Here is a 19416-nt window from a genome sequence, read left to right as displayed (position 1 = left end):
ATCCTTTTTAAAAAAAAAAAAAAAAAAAAAGGGAGGGGTTTTTTTTTCCCCCCCCCCCCCCCCCCTTTTTTTTTCCTTTTTGAGCAAAATGAAACTTTTCAGTTTTTTGTTTTACCCCCAGGCTTTCCCATCAATTTGGATTATTAGTAAGGAAGGGAAGCAAAGGGTTAGACTGCCAGAACTCATTGCATTATGTTCTTTAACAGATCAGTGGTGAGCACGCTTCTAAATAAGGTTTAAGCCTCTCCTTTGCCAGAGGACATTTGAGCAGGATTTCCTCAGCTGGATCTTCTCAGTTGGGTACACTGAGACAGGTTACTTTGCCCTTCCCCTTGGTGGCAGTATCTCCAGGAGGTTCCTGGGGTATAAAGTCCTTGTTGAGGGAACGCCGTCATTGTGCACACAAAATGACATGGTCTCTGGAGTAGTTTTTCTCAAAATCCTGTAGCCTGGTGATTAGCACAGTTTCTTGGGACATAGGAGATCCTCATCTCGGGGTTTTTGTTTTTCTGTAAAGATCTCAGAGTGTTGGCAAGGAACTGGTGTATGCACTCTATTTCGCTTCTGCTCTGATTTGGAGAAAAGTCATCTTTTTAAAGATGTTTGTAGTCAGATCCTTGCTCTCAAGAGGCATTATGTGTATGCTTAATTTTTCTGTATGTATTTCTACTAGTATGTATTAAGTGAAGCATGTGTTCAAGCCATTTTAGACTTATGACACTCTCTTTGTGTTCATGAATGGAAATCTTGTAAACCATAATGGTCTTAATAGATGATGCAGTGAAGATTGGCATTGTCTTCTCTTACTATATCCAAGGAGCTTACTTGCAAAGTACAAACTCCAACATGGCTATACTAATGTAGTGTCATAATATATATCTCCAGAAGTTTGCCATTATTAGTTGAAACAGTGATACCTTTTTCTGGAGCGTGATTAGATGCTTGATTTTGTTGGCAACCTTTTTGATGCAAAAAGTAGAAAGAGAGTAACTAAAACATAGCTGTCATGTGTATGTCATTTCTTCTTCCCTGTGCTGGAAAAAGTTCTGAGATGTTATTTAGATGTTCTTAGAACTCTCTCTCTCCAAACAGGAAAGCAGATAATTAATGACATTGCTATAACAGGGTTTTCAGTAAATGGGGAGAGGAGTGACTGTACAGTGATGTTCTTTTGTGGATAGGTTTGGGGTTTCTTTCTCCAAAAATAGTGCTCTTCCGTATGTTTTTAACTTCATTTAGAAGTGTAAGACTTCAGAAAAGTCCTTGATTTCAAGAGGCTCAGACAGGGTCAGATAGCTGTAATCGTACTTGAAGAGAAAATGCTGTTGGTGTGCTGTGGCTGTGATGATTGGTTATGGTCATGAGAGGCTCAGACAGGGTCAGATAGCTGTAACCATACTTGAAGAGAAAATGCTGTTGGTGTGCCTCCTGTAACAGAAACAAACAAATGGTTGTGATGATTGGTTATGGTCAATTAATTATATAAACATCAGAAGACTAGCATCTGAAGTAGATACACAGTCAAGAAGCTGGAATGTGTTATTCTACTGAGCATCTTTCAAGGATGAAGCTTATTTGCTATTTTCAAGTATTTCCAAGTATAATCTATAGTAGATAGAGGAAGCTCGCTGGAATTTTAAATACAGAAACAAAGCTTTATTCAATCAACTTAATGTAGCGATTAATGTGGCCTTGGCATTTCAGTGTAACCAGTGATGACAATGTTTTTTTCAAATTTGACATCTTGGAAAAATGGGAGTTGCTCGGCAGTTGGGCTGGGGGGTGGTGGGGCAGTTGTTAGGTATCCTTACATGCTTTATGTGCATGTTAACAGGGTTGTTTCAGCCCCATGAGAAGTATCGTTGCCAAATATAGTGTTGTCAGAGATTTTCAGAAGGGTTTTTCTAATTTGTTTATTGATTCTCAAAAGCAACACAATGTGGGAGTCTCTGTCAAATAAAGTCATAAATCTTTGCTTACTATTCAGAACATGCAAACTGTGTAATTCCCTCTCCCCTACTCATACTCTTCTCGCATTTTTCACAGGATGATAGAAAATGTTGTTTGGAAGGGTCCTTGGGAGGTCGTGTAGTCCAAGAACCTGCCCAAACAAAACCACCACCAACACAGTGTAAAGTTAGCTGTGGATTTTACCTGGCCACATCTTGAAAACCTACAGGGGTGGAAGTTCTCACATCCATGTTGGCTAGCCTGTTCCAGGGCTGCCCTACCCTCCTATGAAAGAAGTTTTTCCTAATATCCATTTTGAATCTCCCTGCTATCCCTGGTCTTCAGAGCTCTTTGGAGGCTGGTTGGAATGCTCCGTTCTCCTGCTCTGGTGTGCTGGGGTCCTAAGAGTGTTAGGACTCTTGAACTTCCAACCAAAGTGTCTTAAGACATTTCTTTCAACAAAGAGTAATGGCTAAACCAAAATACTAGAAGTAGTGCTCCTAGCCTAGCTTCTGATGAGTATGTGTAATGAAAGCTTTTTGGTGAGATTTAAGATTACTTCACATTTTGGTACTGAAATCTATTTCAGAATTTGGGGAGGAAAAGAAGTTGCCACCTTCCATGTTTATTTTGTATCTGAAAGATTAACATTGTAGTCAAAAGTGCAATGGTTTTATTAGAACAAAACAAAGAAAAAGGACATTAGCAGTGTATTGTGTAGTTGACAGTCTCTAGTCCAATCTGTTCAGTATACCCTTAAAGAATTTCTTTAAAAGGTTTTTTTTGGGGGGGTGGGGTGAGAAGTGAATCTTTGCTGTCTTCATACTTAAAGAACTTTATATTTTCTTCAGTGAAGCATGGCTCTACAAAACACAAAACTTAAACGTGAACCCTAGAAAACACACAGAAGCAGTTTCTGTCTTGCAGCTCATGTGTCTTGTGCCACATGATTTAAGGGAAATTAAAGATTTCTGCAAGTAACACATTAAAATTTCTGTTTCCAATTCCACAGTGGCTATATGAATCTTACCCTGTGTGCAGCTCAAGCAAAAGCTGTGGCCAAACTGGAAAGAGAACTTTATCTAGAAAATATAAGTGGTAATGCAGTTTATAGTTGAATCTCAATTGCCTTTACTTTCCTGGGAGAAAGGTGCTCCTGTGCCAAAAATACCTACAGAGATACTTAAATCGCCAACTTCTCTTTGCTGTCTCAGTGCCAGGAACATGTTATAGAAGTGCTTTACAGGAAAAGAAAAACAGGGTTTAAAATATCGTGGAAAACAACCTGCATGTCATAGTCTATCACAAGTGGTTTAAAATCTCTTTTTTATGGTGACATGCAAAGTCTATTCTGTTAGAGATTCTAAATTGAATCCATCATGAGTTTTTTTCTTACCTCAGTTCTGAATTATGGATAGCATTGGCATAATATGCACTTGAGCTGCAGTAGACCCCTTAATAGGGTTATGAAAAGGGTATAAATGGGTATAAAGGCATGAAAAGGGTATAAATGGGTATAAAGGCATGCACACAGTATAACAGCATAACCTTCTCCTAGGTAAGCCAGCAACACTTTACCTGCTAAGTTTGCACAAATACTTATGAATATGGAGAAAATGTTTTATTAGTCATGTGGATGTGGTATCCACTCACTTGAAAACTTCTAGGAATTTACAACGTAGTATGATTTTATTTAATTTTTATTTAATTAGAGAAAGCAAAGTAGCAATAGTTCCCCTTGCAGTGTTTCTAAAGCTGCCATCTGCCTTTCTGTGGGAAACCAGAGGTAAACTGGAGGCTGAGCTGTGTGTGTGTCTGGATAAGCTTGGGCAAGTGATTCTGATGCTGCATTCTCTAGCTTTAAGCTGGGAGGGTTTGAGTGCTGCAGCGTTCCCTTAGCAGTTCTGTTAGGTTTTTGTTATGTTCACTTCACTATTTAACTTGTGTGTGTCTCGACACTTTGTCCTGCAATCCCGTGCTCCCCAGCATCTGACATTTGGCCTGACTTGGATTGATTCCTCTGTTAAGTGAGTGGGAGGTCGTGCTGGTTTGATAGTTTAGACTATAAGTTCCATTGGCAGTGATTTATGCTAAACTGGATTTGAACTGAATTAAGGTTCCCTGTTTTTAATTAGGCTTTACACTGTGCTTCAGCATTTTGCATTTTCTTCTGCTTTCTCTTGCTGCAGTGAGCAAATACCTGTGCATAACTAGGCTTTATGTTCTCTCAGGAGTCAGGCAGAGGATTTGGAGTGTAGGGTTTGGGGTTTCTGTGAGTGCCAATGCTGGCTAAATATTGAGACTGGAGGTTGACCTCTGGAAGAGATTTCCTGTAGTCTCTACAAAGGTGTTGTCCTAGGCCAGTTTAAGGATCTTGGAGCCAGAATCTCAGTCTGTACCTTCACTGGTGCGGTTTTTGTCGCTTTCCACATCTTCTTGCAATGAGCTGTCACTAAAGCCACAGGACGTAAGGAAGTTAAGAAGGTTTTGTGCAGATCTCGTAAGCTTTATGTGAATAAAAAATTCTTCATACTGGACTATTTCAAAAGTTTTAGGGGGAATCTTGTTTTCCAGTGAGTGTGAAAATACCGTTGTTCTGTGGTAAGACTCCCTCCATTTGAGAAAACGAGTGTTTTCCACTATGGCTTGTGCCAAGGCAACATCCTTGACACTTCTGTCTGACAGAGACAACTTCAAGGTTGAAACTAACCATAGGTTGCATAACTAGGTTTGAGCTTCAAGGCAAAATTTTATTTCATGAAGTACTTGAAGGGCAACTTGACCTCTGCAAGAAAGGTTTTTGTTTTGTTTTGTTTAAAAAAAAAAAAAGACAAAAAAAGACTGGATCCTGAACATTATCTACCAATTATATTTGGCTTCATTCTACATTTCTTCTCATCTTGCAACATCACAAGGAGAAGTGTCAGCAGAAACAAGAAATCCTAATAGTTATCTGTTAACAGGACAGAAGGTTTAACTGTTCCAACTGCTCCCTGGATGCTGAAATCAGAACTTTATAACAGTTTGTGGTGCTAATTAATTCAAGCAGTCTTACTTGATTCATGACTTAAAAGTTGCTTCAGGTAAGCTCAGCACTGCCTGTGTCACTTCCCAGTTAATGTGCATGTGTTTGTATTAACCTGCCGTTGTACGTTGACAGGTAATAAGAATCATAGAGCAATTTGGGATGGAGAGAACTTCTGAGACTGGACTAGGTGATCCAGCACTTGTCCAAAACACGTCCTAAAATGAAACTTATACATTCTTTTGCTTTGTGGTGTGCTTTCTTCAAAATTTGCTGTTCCCATGGTATATTACAATATCAAAAGTCTAAAAGATTATCAGGGAAATTATAGTGTGAAGGTGTGTCTCTTCAGGCTTTCTTTCCTCCCTTGGGTTAATACTTTCAGAATACTAAATGGTTGGGTTTTTTAATAAAAGTTTAACTTTCAGGTTTTTTCTTATTATTGAACAACTCATGCAGGGTTATGCATCTATTTTTTACTTTTTCTATTTTTTGCTTTTTCCACAGTCTCATGTACATTGGGGTTTGTTTTTTTTTGCTTCAGGACAAGAAGAGGAATGATACATGGCATCATCTAACATAATACTTATCTGAAAGTAAAAGATGAGGTTTGAGGACCTTCAAACAAAGAAAAGTCTAGTACCCTGCTCTCCCAGTTCAGGGGTAAATGCTCTGAGCTACTGCGTATGGTCTCCTCCTTGTCCCTGGGTCTAGTATTCAAATCCAAAAGAAAGAATTAGGAACTAAAATTCCTGAGAAAGACTTTGAGCTGTGAATGTTCGCCATCCTCACACAGTCTGACTGAAGAGCCTGAAGGCCAGAGGGAGGCATTTGCAAGTGCATCTGTCTCTGGAGTGTTGGGACATCCTGAGGCTCTGTGGCTGTCCCTGGAGATTTACCTGTGTCCTTACGCTGGGGTGAGTAGGGGGCTCTGGCACTGCAGGTTTTATGAAGTCCATTCCTGGAGCCCACAAAGAATGAAGCCATGTTCAGCATCCCTGTGAGGAAGCCTTGCTCTTGGGCTGTCTTTACCAGAGACTGTCGCTACAGAGTCACTTCCAGTCAGTATTGCTCATTGCTGTCTTAAATAGTGTTTTTTTCATAGGCTGAACATGAGCCAGCAGTGTGCCCAGGTGGCCAAGAAAGCCAACAGCATCCTGGCCTGTGTCAGGAACAGTGTGGGGAGTAGGGCCCGAGAGGTGATTGTCCCCCTGTACTCGGCACTGGTGAGGCCTCACCTCGAGTGCTGTGTCCAGTTTTGGGCCCCCTACCACAAAAAAGACATGGAGGTGCTGGAGCGGGTCCAGAGAAGGGCAACAAAGATGGTGAGGGGTCTGGAGAATAAGTCTTATGAGGAGAGGCTGAGGGAGCTGGGGTTATTCAGCCTGGAGAAGAGGAGGCTGAGGGGAGACCTTATTGCTCTCTCCAACTCCCTGAAAGGAGGGTGTAGAGAGGTGGGGGTCGGTCTCTTTTCTCAAGTCACAGGCGACAGGACGAGAGGAAATGGCCTCAAGTTGCGCCAGGGGAGGTTCAGGCTGGATATTAGGAAAAGTTTTTTCACTGAAAGGGTTATCAGGCATTGGAATGGGCTGCCCAGGGAGGTGGTTGAGGCCCCATCCCTGGAGGTGTTCAAAAGACGGGTTGATGTAGTGCTGGGAGGGATGGTTTAGTGATGATGCTTCTTGTTTGTTGTGTGGGTGACTATTTTTGTCAGTCAGGTTGACAGTTGGACAAGATGATCTTTAAGGTCTCTTCCAACCTAGAAGATTCTGTGATTCTGTGATTCTAAAGCTTTCCTGTCCGTTCTGGAAGTTGGAGTACTATCTGCTGGGGTTTGGTTTCAAGCCTGAAACCATGCTGCTCAGATATTTGTTCTGACACTGTTATTCTAAATAATACTCTTCAAAGTGCTCGTGCAGCAGTGTCTTTGTTCTGATGTAAAGGTAAGAACTCATGCCCCCATTTGCTTTTGCCTTTCTGCAAGGGTAATATCTGAGGCGTGATGGCATGTGGAAGAAAGCATTAGAACTCAGGCAGGGCTAGCGTCTGATCTGTTTTCCTGCAGGTTTTCCTAGCGTGTTTATCCTTAAAAGTATGTTTTGACAAAGCACAGCAGTTAATGTGCAGCTGACAGTGAATTACAATATTGTTTGTTTAGGATTCAGAAGCCTAGTATTAGATTGCTTCTTGTCAGCAAAGTGCAGGATATACCACATGGTGTTTGCCCATGGAAACAGTGTGACCCCGGCCCTGGCAGTGGAATTCAGATGAAGTGACACTGTTCTTTTACTTTTTTTCATTTCTTTAGTGAAATGCATGAGATTGCCTGAGTAAAGCTTTATGCTGTAGTTGAATGTGCCTTAGCTTTGTGAAAGCAAAGATTTCTGAACTATTTGGTGGTATTATACTCTGTCTCTGGATACACCTAGTATTAAAGAAGTACTAAAGCAAGAAAGTATATTACTGACATTGAAGGCTCTCAAGTTTGGTTAGCTCAGTTTCACCTACCTGTATCTAGGATCCCAGGGAGCTTTTTTAAGTGGAGGGACTGCAAATAGTTGAACAAGCAGGACTTCAGCTCCAAAGTTGTTTTTAATTAAAGGTTTTCTCTTCTACAGACTACTCCCACATAGAGGGTTGGAAACCCAGAAGTTTCCATGCATAGAATTTTTCTTTATTCCCCTGAGAGAACAACAGGCTTGACCACCTACAAAGAATGCAGATACTGCAGTGAAAGCAAACTGCTTTGTCTCCAGGCAGAGACTGGCTGGCAGTGAAAATAAAAGCTGAAAGTTTTGATTGTACTTTTCTTCTTGTAATTGTTTGCAACATTATTTCATTTTGCAGAGAAATCCAAACTATCTGCTGTTATCTGTGCTGGTTGCATAGACGCAGATGAATTCTCAGGCAATGATAGTAGCAGTTCCTGGTCAAAGTTTAGGCTGGTCAGTATGTCGAGGAGGGAATACACACAAATTGAGGTGAAAACACATTAAAAGTGACATTACTGTAATTTTTAGGTCATGCAGGATTTCTTCCATTGAGAGCAGATTTAATCCTCTTTTTTTCAAAATATTGCTGATCTATATTGCTTCTAAAAGCAAAAATAGGAAGCCAGTCAAAACTTTGTGATTGGAACAATGTGAAGAGGTTGTTCTTTTCTTATCAATATCAGTCTGTAGCTCTCGTATTCCATTTGCATCCCTCAAATTTATAGGACAACATACTCTATAAATTAAGCTTTATTTTATGAGCTCATTAGAAAAGGAAACAAACAGACATGATAAACAAGAGTTCAGTGCTCTTTGTAGAGACTAGTCTAACATGTGGATTCACTAATTCATCACTTAATTAATGAGGTTTCTAACTCACCAGTTCTCCAATTCATAACGTGCAGCTCCACTTCATAACTCGTGCACATCAGAGCAAAATAGTTACCTGGCCAACAGTTACCCACCCATCTCATCCTTCCTCTGGGATGGTGCAGCCATCCCCTGTGTCGCTGGAAAGCACCAGAGCCTCAGCAGTCTAGCTGCTGTTGGATCTGCTTCCAAAGTTGTTTTGGGTATACTGACGTATTTATATCTTCTAGCTTGGAAGTTTGGTCTGTACCATTGCCAGGGGTTAGCGGATTCTGAAGAAATTGCCAGACAACCCTTCAGAAACTACCTTCCAAAGGACTGAAGCAGGGGGTACCTTTATGTGTATGTGCCTTTACTGTGTTTATGTAAGGACATTCCACTCTAAAATGGTAAAGGTTTGAGCAATCCAGTTCTGGTTTGTGGTTTGGAATGGTCACAGATGCATTGAGAAGCAGAATCATGAAATGAAAGGAACTGCCATTGCGTTTTCTATCACAGTGCCCAGTTTGTCATACTTGATTTCTAGCAGATAATCATTAAATTACTGTAATGATCCTAATACATTCCTTTTGTATTATACAACAGCCTTTAATATAAAGTTAATCGTAACAACTACGTCTGTTGTATGTATGTTGTTGTATGTCTATCAAGCTGCAAAATATGTTTTCAATTATTATATTGCCTTATTCTGCTGTTGTGGAGGTAGCTCAGCTCTGTCTATACCAATGGCTGCATTGTTTATGCAGTAGGAGAAAGGAATAAGAAAAGGAAAAGGGAGAAGGTAATGAAGATTTAAGTCAGTGTTGGTTCCAGAACCCTGTTCTTTGCATATTGGACTTTGTCACAATGCCATTATTTTGTGAGGAGGGATGGTGACAGTAGAAGCTATCTCTATAAATGAGAAGGAGAGAAGAAAGCAGGAGGAGGAAGGTTCTTTACATTACTAAATTGCCAGGAGTTCCTTGAAAAACTTGAAGTTCACTCATCTAAAATAATTAACACAAAGATGGTTTGCCCTTAGAATGAAAATATGGAGTGAAAACCTTAAGCAGAATAAAAACAGAAGATGGAGATCTTAGCAAATGAGATCAATTTTTTGAGTCATTGAAGTACATTGGTTTTGGGCCATTCCATTTGAGGTGTTGAAGTGGTTGAAGTTGCAGAGCCTGAGGCCTCAGCACTTCTTGGAAGTTAAAGCCTCTTGAAACACATAGAAACATGTGCTATGTGAATCATCTTAAATTAGTTGCTATTGAAACCATAGGCCTTTATTGTCACCTCTTCAGTAATGCAGGTGTCCCAAGGACTTGCATTGGTTTTTTTTTTTTTTTTTTTAAGCTGGCCTGCATGACATGCATATGATGTAAAACTCAATTGTGCACTCTATTTTGAATGGAAACCCAAGAAAACTTGATATGTAACTGTGCTAAAGATGTCCTAACAAAGAATGTTGAACTGTTCCCCAGGATTGCTAATGCCTAACAACCTTCTTTAGAGGAATAGATAATTCTTTTTGATAAAGATGCTTAGAAGCACATGGGTAATTTGATTGTTGTTTAATGTGACACTTCAATTTGCTCATTAAAAAAACCAACAAACTACTTCCATTCTATTTTCTGATATATTTTACTTATGTAATTGGGGGTTTTGTTTTTTATTTTTATTTAAATGTCGTATTTTGGATGTCTGGACCCGTTAATGTTTTATATTTTAGATAATTCAGGTCTTTATTTGCTCACTGTCTTCCAAGTAGCAGAAACTTTCTGTAGGTACTTTGCATTGCATTCTTTCCAGTATTTAGATTATGTGCCAGGTAATTGTGCTTAATAAGCTGTCCTGGCCTCCTAATGTTACCTGGTATTGTATGCTTCCGTAGCTGCATATCAATAAAGATTAAAAATACCAGCAACCACTTCTCATTCAAAAGAAAACTGGCCAGGCTCTTTTTGTTAAGATCTGTCTCAAAGTTCTAAATCCTTAATCCTGTCTATTAACTCATTCCCTGCTGCTAATGGTTAACACAGGCTGACAGACTAACACAGCCTGTTTCTGTGGAGAGGAGTGCTCCACAGAAATGGATGCTATTTTTGAGGTTTGGTAAGAGCAAACAGGGGAAATGACAAATATCCTAATGGAATTTTCTGGGTTTTTTTGTTTGTTTTTTTTTAAAAACACCAAAAAACCAAAACAAAAAACTCACATTTTTTGTTTTGTTTTTGTTTTTTTTAAAAAAAACACCAAAAAACCAAAACAACAAAACAAAAAACTCACGCCAAAAATGAATCAAACAAACAATAAAAAAAAACCCAACAAAAAAACTAATGCAAGCTGGACTTTGTACTTCCTAAGCAGTGTGATGGTAACCCAGAGAGAACATGAGCATGTTCAGCTCTTCCCCCAGCAGTATGGAGCAGCTGAGCTGCTGGTTTGTTTAACTTGGGCTGTATGCTCTTCAGTACCAGGGCATGGCATCCCAAGCATCTCGTAATGAAGTTCAAAGACATATTGTGAAGACTGACCATGAGAGGAGGAATGATGCTAAAATTCCTTGTGGTGGGACAAATATACTCCTAAAAGGCTCAATTAAGTTGCCAATCCACTGGATGCTTTCTGGGAGCTCTTGGAGCAGATGACTCCAAGGCAATAGAACCCCCTAAAGGAAGGTACCCCGTTGTCTGGTACCCCAGACAACAACCAAGTTGTCTGTAGGGCACATGGAGATAAGTAGAATAAGATCGGTTGCCTGAAAAGCAGTAGGGTCACCACGTGCCACCTGTTGATCCGTTGTGTTTTGGTAGGTGCTGTGCAGAGCAGCACCTACAGAGAGTAGGTAAAGGGAGAATTTGAAGGAGAATAACAAGGAGATTTAACCCATAACTTGGTGGAGTTTCTTTTCTATGGACATGTCTGAGGCGAGTTTTGCAAATGAGCCATGAAGTTGTACAGTTCGCTTGGAAAAATATATGAGGAGTGGAGATGAGTGAGGAAGGACTTCCTGAATGAAAATAAGTAGATCATGTCTAGTGTACTGGAGACAGGGGAGGGCTGCTTCGCTCTCTCTGGTTTTGGTAAGTCTGCTGACTCCAGAAAACCATCCTGCCATCATCATACCGGGCAAATGGACACGGTGGGATTGCTGAGGGTGCAGTGTGGAGGAAGATGCAGTCATTAAGACTTGAGATGAAAGCCTGTAATGAAAGGCCGTATCTCAGGAGGTACAAAATGTAGACAGTGTGTGAAAATAGGGAGGAATTGATAAGTGGAAGCTGAGGCTGGCTTACAAATTTTTGCAATATACAAAGAAAGTAGGAACAGGAAAATGAAAACTTTTTTATTTTTTCCTCCTTGCTTTATGGAATTGACCTAATGGCCGTTTTCCAGTAGTAATGCAGACTGTGGCTTATGTTTAGTTGCTGTCATTTTTTTTTAGCATAGGACTGTGTTTTTCCTGAAGAGCTCTTTGCTGGGTCATTCTGTGAATGCCACGTGTGATCTTGGTAAGACAGCTTTCCAAAGGGAAGTGTGTCTATAGTGATGTTACTCATCTCTACACTTCTTGCCCCTCCCAGTGAGTTTTGGATCTCTTAAGTGAGTTTTAGCCAAAGTGTGTAACAAGTTCCCTAAAATTATTAGCTGAATAGAGCATAGATACCTAAGTGTACTTTTCTCCTGGGGTCGTGTTGCAGATCCACATGTGCAGCCAGTTGGCCAAAGTAGTGTAGACTAGGCTTAGAGCTGGCTGTAGGACCACCACAGTACTGAAAACAGGACTAGGGGAATTAAGTAATGCAGTTAGAGTATATTAGTCATTAAGCTATTGCTGTGTATTATGATTAACTCAGATGTTGCTCTAATTAATAAAATTACCCAAACTCACAATTGTCTAGACAGGAGAAATTCGTGAGCCAGCCGAGTCCTATAAATGGAGAACAGAAGAAGCACATAAGTTCTTTTGTGCTTGGGGAAATATGGAAGTAAGCATAGCCTAATGTAAATTTTAGAAAGGGATGTATTCCCCCCAACTCATTTCTCTTACTTTCCTAAACTGTTTAGAGACTCCTTGTAGAAATATAGAATCATAGAATTGTCTAGGTTGGAAGGGACCTTTCAGATCATCTAGTCCAACCATCAACCTAACTCTGATAAAAAAACCATCACTAAACCATGTTACTGAGAACTACGTCAACCCATCTTTTAAATACCCCCAGGGATGTGGGGCCTCAACCTCTTCCCTGGGCAGCTCATTCCAACGTTTAATAACCCTTTCCATGGAAAAATTCTTCCCTAATATCCAGCTTGAACCTCCTCTGGCACAACTTGAGGCCGTTTCCTCTTGTCCCATGGCCTGGGACTTGGGAGAAAAGACCGCCCTCCACCTCTCTACACCCTCTTTGCAGGGAGATGTAGAGTGCGAGAAGGTCTCCCCTCGGCCTCCTCTTCTCCAGGCTGAACACCCCCAGCTCCTTCAGCCTCTCCTCATAAGACTTATTCTCCAGACCCTCATATGTTCTGTTCTGTCTTGCAGACTTTTCTAGGTTGCCAAGAGGGTGACATGAAATCTCTTAGGTAATGTTTAACGAATAATGTAGCCACTCTCTGAATAAAGCTTTGAGATTATAATTTTTTAAAACAGTCATGTTGATTAAGTTGAAAGTGCCTCACCTTATTTCTGTTTCAGGAGTTTAATTTAATTACAGTGAGATTCCTTTTCAGTAGTCATGTAGTACCATGGCTTCAAACCATATACTTAGTTGACTTAAAACTTTAGATAATTGAAATATCAATTTAAATTTGAATTGTAGGATGTATTTTATGTTTTGCATCTAGCAGCACTGAAGTGGAGAAATGGGCTCCTTTTACATGCAACTTTCCCCCTAATGTAGTGGAAGAAAATGTTGGGGTTTGGTCTATATCTTGAAATGTGAGGAGTAAGTCACACTTGAGACAACTGTGTCTTGGGGTGGCTGTAGTCAAATGACAAAGCACAGCAAATGTTGCTCACGGGCTTGACTGAAGTGTAAAGAACAGATTTGGCCTTACAAGACCAAGAGTTAAGCCAGTTCTTGCCAAAACAGAGCAGATGACCTCATTGCTGTTGGTGTCAATATTGGCAGTTGCACACAACTGTCTTCAATCACTGGCTTTTAAGTGTTTGCAGGCGAACTGTAAGGGAAATGTTGAACGGGTTGGGGCTTGGTCTTCCTTGAAACCAGCTGAGAGAATGGCCTCTTTTCTTTCCTTTGAAGCTGGGGCATCTCGAGGTGTAAGGCAACTTTGAAGTGAGCTGTGTGTATTGTAGCTTTCATATAAGTGTTTCTCTTACAATGAAGTAGTTTGCTTGTTCCTCTGCTCTTTGTTTTGTTTTTTTTTTCTCTCCCACGCAGTATTTAGACCATATTAGAGATGTATAAATGTGACTTCCACTTAATGTTGCTGTTATTCATAAAGTTGTGGCTGCTATTTTCTCAGCTGCACTATATGTTTTATACTAATGAAGGACGAGTACTTACAGGGCTTTGGAAGACATTATGGTGTAGTAAATGTATGCCAGTTGACTTGAGATGATGAATCATGAGATGTTTCTTTAATGTATATGACTCCTTTGAGCTGTGTGTCCCAGAATTTATACTCAGTGTAGTCTCTTTTGCTAACATATCTGGAAAAGGTTATTCATCTGCCATAGAATGAAATGCATGCCAGCTGCTGTCTTAACCTCTGCTGTGCTGCTACCAACTGTCCTACCCATCCTAGAACTGTGGTGAGCAGTAAGGCTTTCTAGGATGGGTCCATTGGGTCCTGCCTCTCTAGCAGGATTGTGATGTTTCATATTGATAGTTTTGTTTGTTAGTAGCTGGGATACAGAGCGAAGAAAAGGAGCGCTTCGTGTAAAACCACCTACAGGATGATACTTCAGTCCTAATCCTGACACAGATTCAAGGCTGGGATTTAGTGATGAAGCCTGCTTGAACTGGATTCAGACTAGTATCAAAATAAATCCTGTCGGTCTCAAGAGCTGAAAGTAAGCATTGTATTACGTCCTGTTTTGGTTTGCTGGTCCATATCATAAATAGAATGCTCTTAACTCAAGTTTTGAACTTCTGCTTTGAAATTGTATGACTGAAATCAAGTTAGAAGCAAAGGTCCTTGGGACTCTCTGACTTGAAGGCTGTCACCGTCTCCAAAATGCCCTTGGGTTTTTGTACCTCAAGTCTATGTGGAGTTCAGATGCTTTTTATATCTAATGTTAGGGAAGGGAGAGTATTAATTTCAGAGTTGGTCCTGTTGAATTAATTCAAATATGAGAATGTGAAACTTACTGTTAAAAACGCAAGGTTATGTTCTTAACAGTGACCACATACAAAGAAACATTAATAAACCATCTGTCTTGTTAGGTCACCTGCTGGTTTGTTTTCTTTCAGACATTGTGTGGTGATTTGAAAGTGTTATGGAACCCAGTTGGGTCAAGCCTTGTGGCTTTAAAATTGTGAGTCAAGATACAAGGTGTGACAGAATGTGATGGGTTTTGAAAGCATCAACTCTGAGTCATCAATATGTGTCGGTGACAGTGGGTTAGAACTTAGTTTCCTGTGTAGGTATGTGAATTTTAGGCACAATCTGTGGTCATGAAGCTTTCTAGCTATCTCATCTCCTGTACTGCAGCTCCCAACCTGGTGAATCCTGATTTGTGCTGCAGTTAAATCACTGCTAAATGGTATCTTGAGTTTCTTCAATTTGTTACTTGTAACCATGAGCCAGCTTAACGAAGCAAACTGATAACAGTGGAGGAAGAGCACTGATGATCTTGATGTACTGTATGGCCTTCAGCTAACTCCTTAAAAGTCATCAGGGACAGCAAAGACTCAGTTCAGCCTCCATCCTTTTTGTTGACTGGTGGGGGAAAAAAGGGGAAGGAGAGGAAGAGAGAGATTGTGCTGAGGCCTTTGAGATAGCAGTTGCTTGTTTCTGTGTGTCTGAAAAGGAAACAAATTACATATTGGACAAAGATGACTTAGAACAATGGACAACAAAAAATCAAGAGATGCAAGGGCTGAGAGCAAAACATTGCGAGGGAAGAAGATGCTCCAAAAAGCATCTGAAGTCAGAGATCAGACTGAGAATTAAAATAAAATACTAGAGATAAAAATACAGTTTTCAAGGTGGAAGAATTATTTCAACTAATCACTCACTTGATAGTTGCCATTAATAAAATTTATCTTTAAAAGAGATGACAAAAAGTGTAAATGATTTGTTTACCTCCTCTTTCTCACTCCCCACCCCCAAAAGAAAAGAAATCAATAATTTTTTCTGGCCAGTTCTCACCAGAAGAGAGATTTCCAATCTGACTTTTCTGTGCTAAAAAAGCTGTAGCTCAAGGAAAGGTGGGGGATGTTGCATATGTGTGTGTGTGTGTGTATATATAAAATGAATGAATTATATTATTATTTTAATGAATTTTTCTTTACACTTAAAAAATGAACAAATATCTGAAACAGTAAGATATCATCAGCCAGTTAGGATAAAAGGAGAATCTAGGGAAAATTTTTTTTAAGCATGGCAAACAGCTTAATTGAGGAGGTGCTTCAGGCAAGGTAGGGGAGAACAAAAAGCACATGGGAGAGAGGTGGGGGAGGAAGGAGCTGGGGGATGTCAGGTTTCTAATGCTTGGCTCCAGTCAGAAGTACCTGTCACTATGGAGCTGATCCCTGAAAAACTGGGGGGAAGCTGTATTCAGAGGCGTGCTTTGGCTTGTGTACCTCTCCTCAGTAAATCAGCTTTGCATTCCTATTCCCAATTATTGTTAAAATAAGAAGTTATGCATAAGGTGAACTGGTTTTGAATGTGAAACCTTAACCTTAAGTTACTTTGCCCTGCTCACCACCCCTTTCCAGTGCTTCAGAGAGAATTTGGTTCAGTGTGGGAGGTATGGGTGATTTTGTCTTCTCTATTGCGAAAGCATGGTGTGCATCTGGACACAGACTTCAGTTGAAAAATGTATTAGGGGCTGTCAAAATGACCCTCAGGAAGACAAAGAAGCTAATAAGGATACATGAGTTAACTGTCAGCAAACAGAGAACTGAATAGATAAGAAGGAAAAGCAAAAGCTAAGAAAAAGGTGTCAATATTTGGAAGCAGAGATAGACACGTGGCCAAAAGATTTTCTGGTTTTCAGACTCCTCTGTAAACTGCTACTGCAGTCCTAGAAATCAAACTCATTAATTTTTTCTAGACTTATTATAAATTAGCTTTGCTTAGAAATTATGAGGAGACACAGGGATTTCAGCACGTAGATCAGGAGTTGCTAAAGTCTGTGTGTGTCCTGGTTTTAGTGACTGAGGGATCTCTGACAGCATCCCATCAGGGCTTGTGGGGCCGCAGCCCTGGGACTCAGCCCCGTAGGTTGCTCTGGCAGAAGCACACGCCGTGGGCTGCTTTTATTGTTTTGCTATTGCTATTTAGTCTATTAAAACTATTTGCCCTGTAAGAAAATGAATGGGACTGTTTCTCCTGAGCGCGGCCTGTTTCAAAGACACTTTGTTGGGATCATTTGTCGCTTTGGTGGATGTTGTTTTCAAAACTGGAAGTGTCAGCACATACTTCATTATTAAATGATGCCTCTCTTCAGTCTTTTTTTTTTTTTTTTCTGTTAAAAATGGATGGTAGGAAAACAAATGACCAAACCTGATCTGCACTCAATACAAGACTGTACATTGTGTGCTGACGGGGGGGGAAAAATGTACTTGCTGGCTTGCTAAATTGAGATAATACTTTGGATGTTGACAGACAGAAAAACAATTAGAGCTGTTGGATGCTTTGCTGACGTGTGCGTTGTCACATGGAGGGAGGACTTTTTTTGTGTGCCAGTAAATCTGAACTGTTCAACTCTCAGCAAGATATTAAGTTAATTAATAAAGTTCCTTACAGCTGTGCTTGGAATGTGAGGTCTGTTTATTTGTGAAGAGAGCTGGCCCAGGAATGAACAACGGAGGTCACTGGTGGGGCCTGTTAGGTGTTTTCTCAGTCACTGTTACATTAAAAGCTAGTAAAAAGCTTTCTTCTGCTTAGTTTATTGGTACATTAAAACGGTGTTACCTGGCTGAAGTGTTTCTCTATTTGTACACTGTTAATACTTAAGCAGATACTAGTTTTCTTTGAAGTGTGTCACTTTATGTGGGAAAATGTTTCTTGAAGCTCTGTGACTCTTTGGGGTTGCAGGTGCTTACTGATCCCTTAAAGGCCTGTACTTCTGTGTCTCCTGGATCACATCTTCGTACTCGTCAGACACTGGATGAAGTGTTTGGTGGTGGAAGGGAAATCATCTTCCCGCTCTGGCTGGAGGGCTGCACTAGTACCTCTTTTTCATGCAGAACAAAATGTTCACTTCACTGGGAGAAAGCAGCCCTGATTAGACTGTAAACAGCAATTGTACTAAATATTTGCGTAGTTTTTTCCTGCACCGTTTCTGCCTCTGTGTGCAGTTCCGTTAAATCCATCAGCATCATCAGATTTCATGTTTCTTGTGTAACCATGCCCTGCTTGCCTTTAGTAATCTCCTCTAAATAGCTTTCAGATTCCTTTTACTCTATTCCTGTATTACCCATTTTCCTGGTACTTAATTCATAAATAATAGTCTTTAGTTTTATCACTTTATCCATGAGCTTCCTTTATCGTATTATCATGGTTTATTTTTCTTCTATCTCCTTAAATAACCCAGCCCTGTCACTAGGTTTTTTGCTTGTTACTTTTGTTGTTGTTTGGGCTTTTTTAAAGAATATCACCATTATTAGTGGTTTGTTTTTTATTTGGGGGTGTTTTTTTTTTAAATTATTTTTAAGCCAATTCTTCTTGGAGTTGTTACTTGAAAATTTTTGAAATTCAGCATCTCAGGAGTTCTAGGTAGAGATGTTTGTGAGCCGTGATGCCAGTGGATCTGTTTATGCAGAAGAAAAGCAGCTCCTGGAAGATCTCAGCCCATAGCAAAACCACTAGAATTCAGATCAGTAATTAATCTTGAAGTTAACACTAGATAACCCTTGAGCAGCTTGACTGTTGGTAACAAGATAGCAGAGGGCAAATGGCTAAGTCCTAGCCTAACTTCCTAGATTTCTAACTTTAGTTCTGTGCTGCAAAGTTTTTCTGGCATTTGATTGAAGAAGCAGACTTTTGGACTCATGGGATTTTTTTTTTTTAGTTTCAGAAAAGAAAGCAACTCTCTGAACACTTTTTCCATTTACAAACTTCGGGAATTTTCTTTTTTAAAAGGAAATTGGGAGCCAGTACACCATAGCAGCTGATGTGACTTTGGTGTTATTTCAACTCAAAAGCAGGAACTGGCTCGCCCAAATAGCATGGCTGGCTTTTTGGGTTAGTATTGTTGCAGTGCCTGTGGAAAACCCTAGGATAACACTTTAGTCAAAGCATCTTTCCTTACAGAACCCTCAAAGTGTTGGCAGTGGTCAAACCCCCCTCTACAACACTTTCCCTTTTCTTTTTCCTTGTTTTGGAGAAAGAACCCGTCCATCTGCTTGCTTTCCTTTCTGGGTTTTCCAGCTTTGGTACTAAAGCCACAGGTTTGTTGGGACTAGGAACCTTCGGCTGCTTCTGTACGGAGAGCAAGGCTGGATCTCATGGATGGCTGTAATTAAAACTGTCTCCCCCTCGGTTTTGCTGTGCCACGACCTGCTAGGAATTACTGAACAAGCACTGAAAGTTTCTATACCCAGTCCCTTGCCACATCTGGGCAGTATATAAAGGATTGGTGTTGTCGATACACCAGAGGGACGGGATGTCATCCAAAAGGACCTGGACAGGCTGGAGAGGTGGGCCCAGGTGAACCTCATGAGGTTCAACAAGAGCAAATGCAAGGTTCTGCACCTGGGCTGGAACAATCCTCACCATCAGTACAGGCCAGGGGGGGAGGTATTAGAAAGCAGCCCTGAGGAAAGGGACTTGGGGGTGCTGGTGGATGAGAAGCTGGACATGAGCAGGCAGTGGGCAGCTGCAGCCCAGAAGGCCAATCCCATCCTGGGCTGCATCAAAAGATGCGTTGCCAGCAGGTCCAGAGAGGGGATTCTGCCACTT

General features: G+C 40.5%; 1 protein-coding gene across 3 annotated transcripts in view; it reads left to right on the top strand.

Annotated features, from left to right (window-relative positions):
- The window catches only part of RASSF8 (Ras association (RalGDS/AF-6) domain family (N-terminal) member 8), a 103138-nt gene that overhangs the window by 53143 nt on the left and 30579 nt on the right, over positions 1 to 19416 (top strand). The gene's annotated exons all lie outside the window — the stretch shown is intronic.

The sequence above is a fragment of the Calidris pugnax genome, unplaced genomic scaffold (assembly GCF_001431845.1).
Source record: "Calidris pugnax isolate Ruff unplaced genomic scaffold, ASM143184v1 scaffold189, whole genome shotgun sequence".
Taxonomy (NCBI): Eukaryota; Metazoa; Chordata; class Aves; order Charadriiformes; family Scolopacidae; genus Calidris; species Calidris pugnax.
This window is presented reverse-complemented; position numbering and strand designations above follow the sequence as displayed.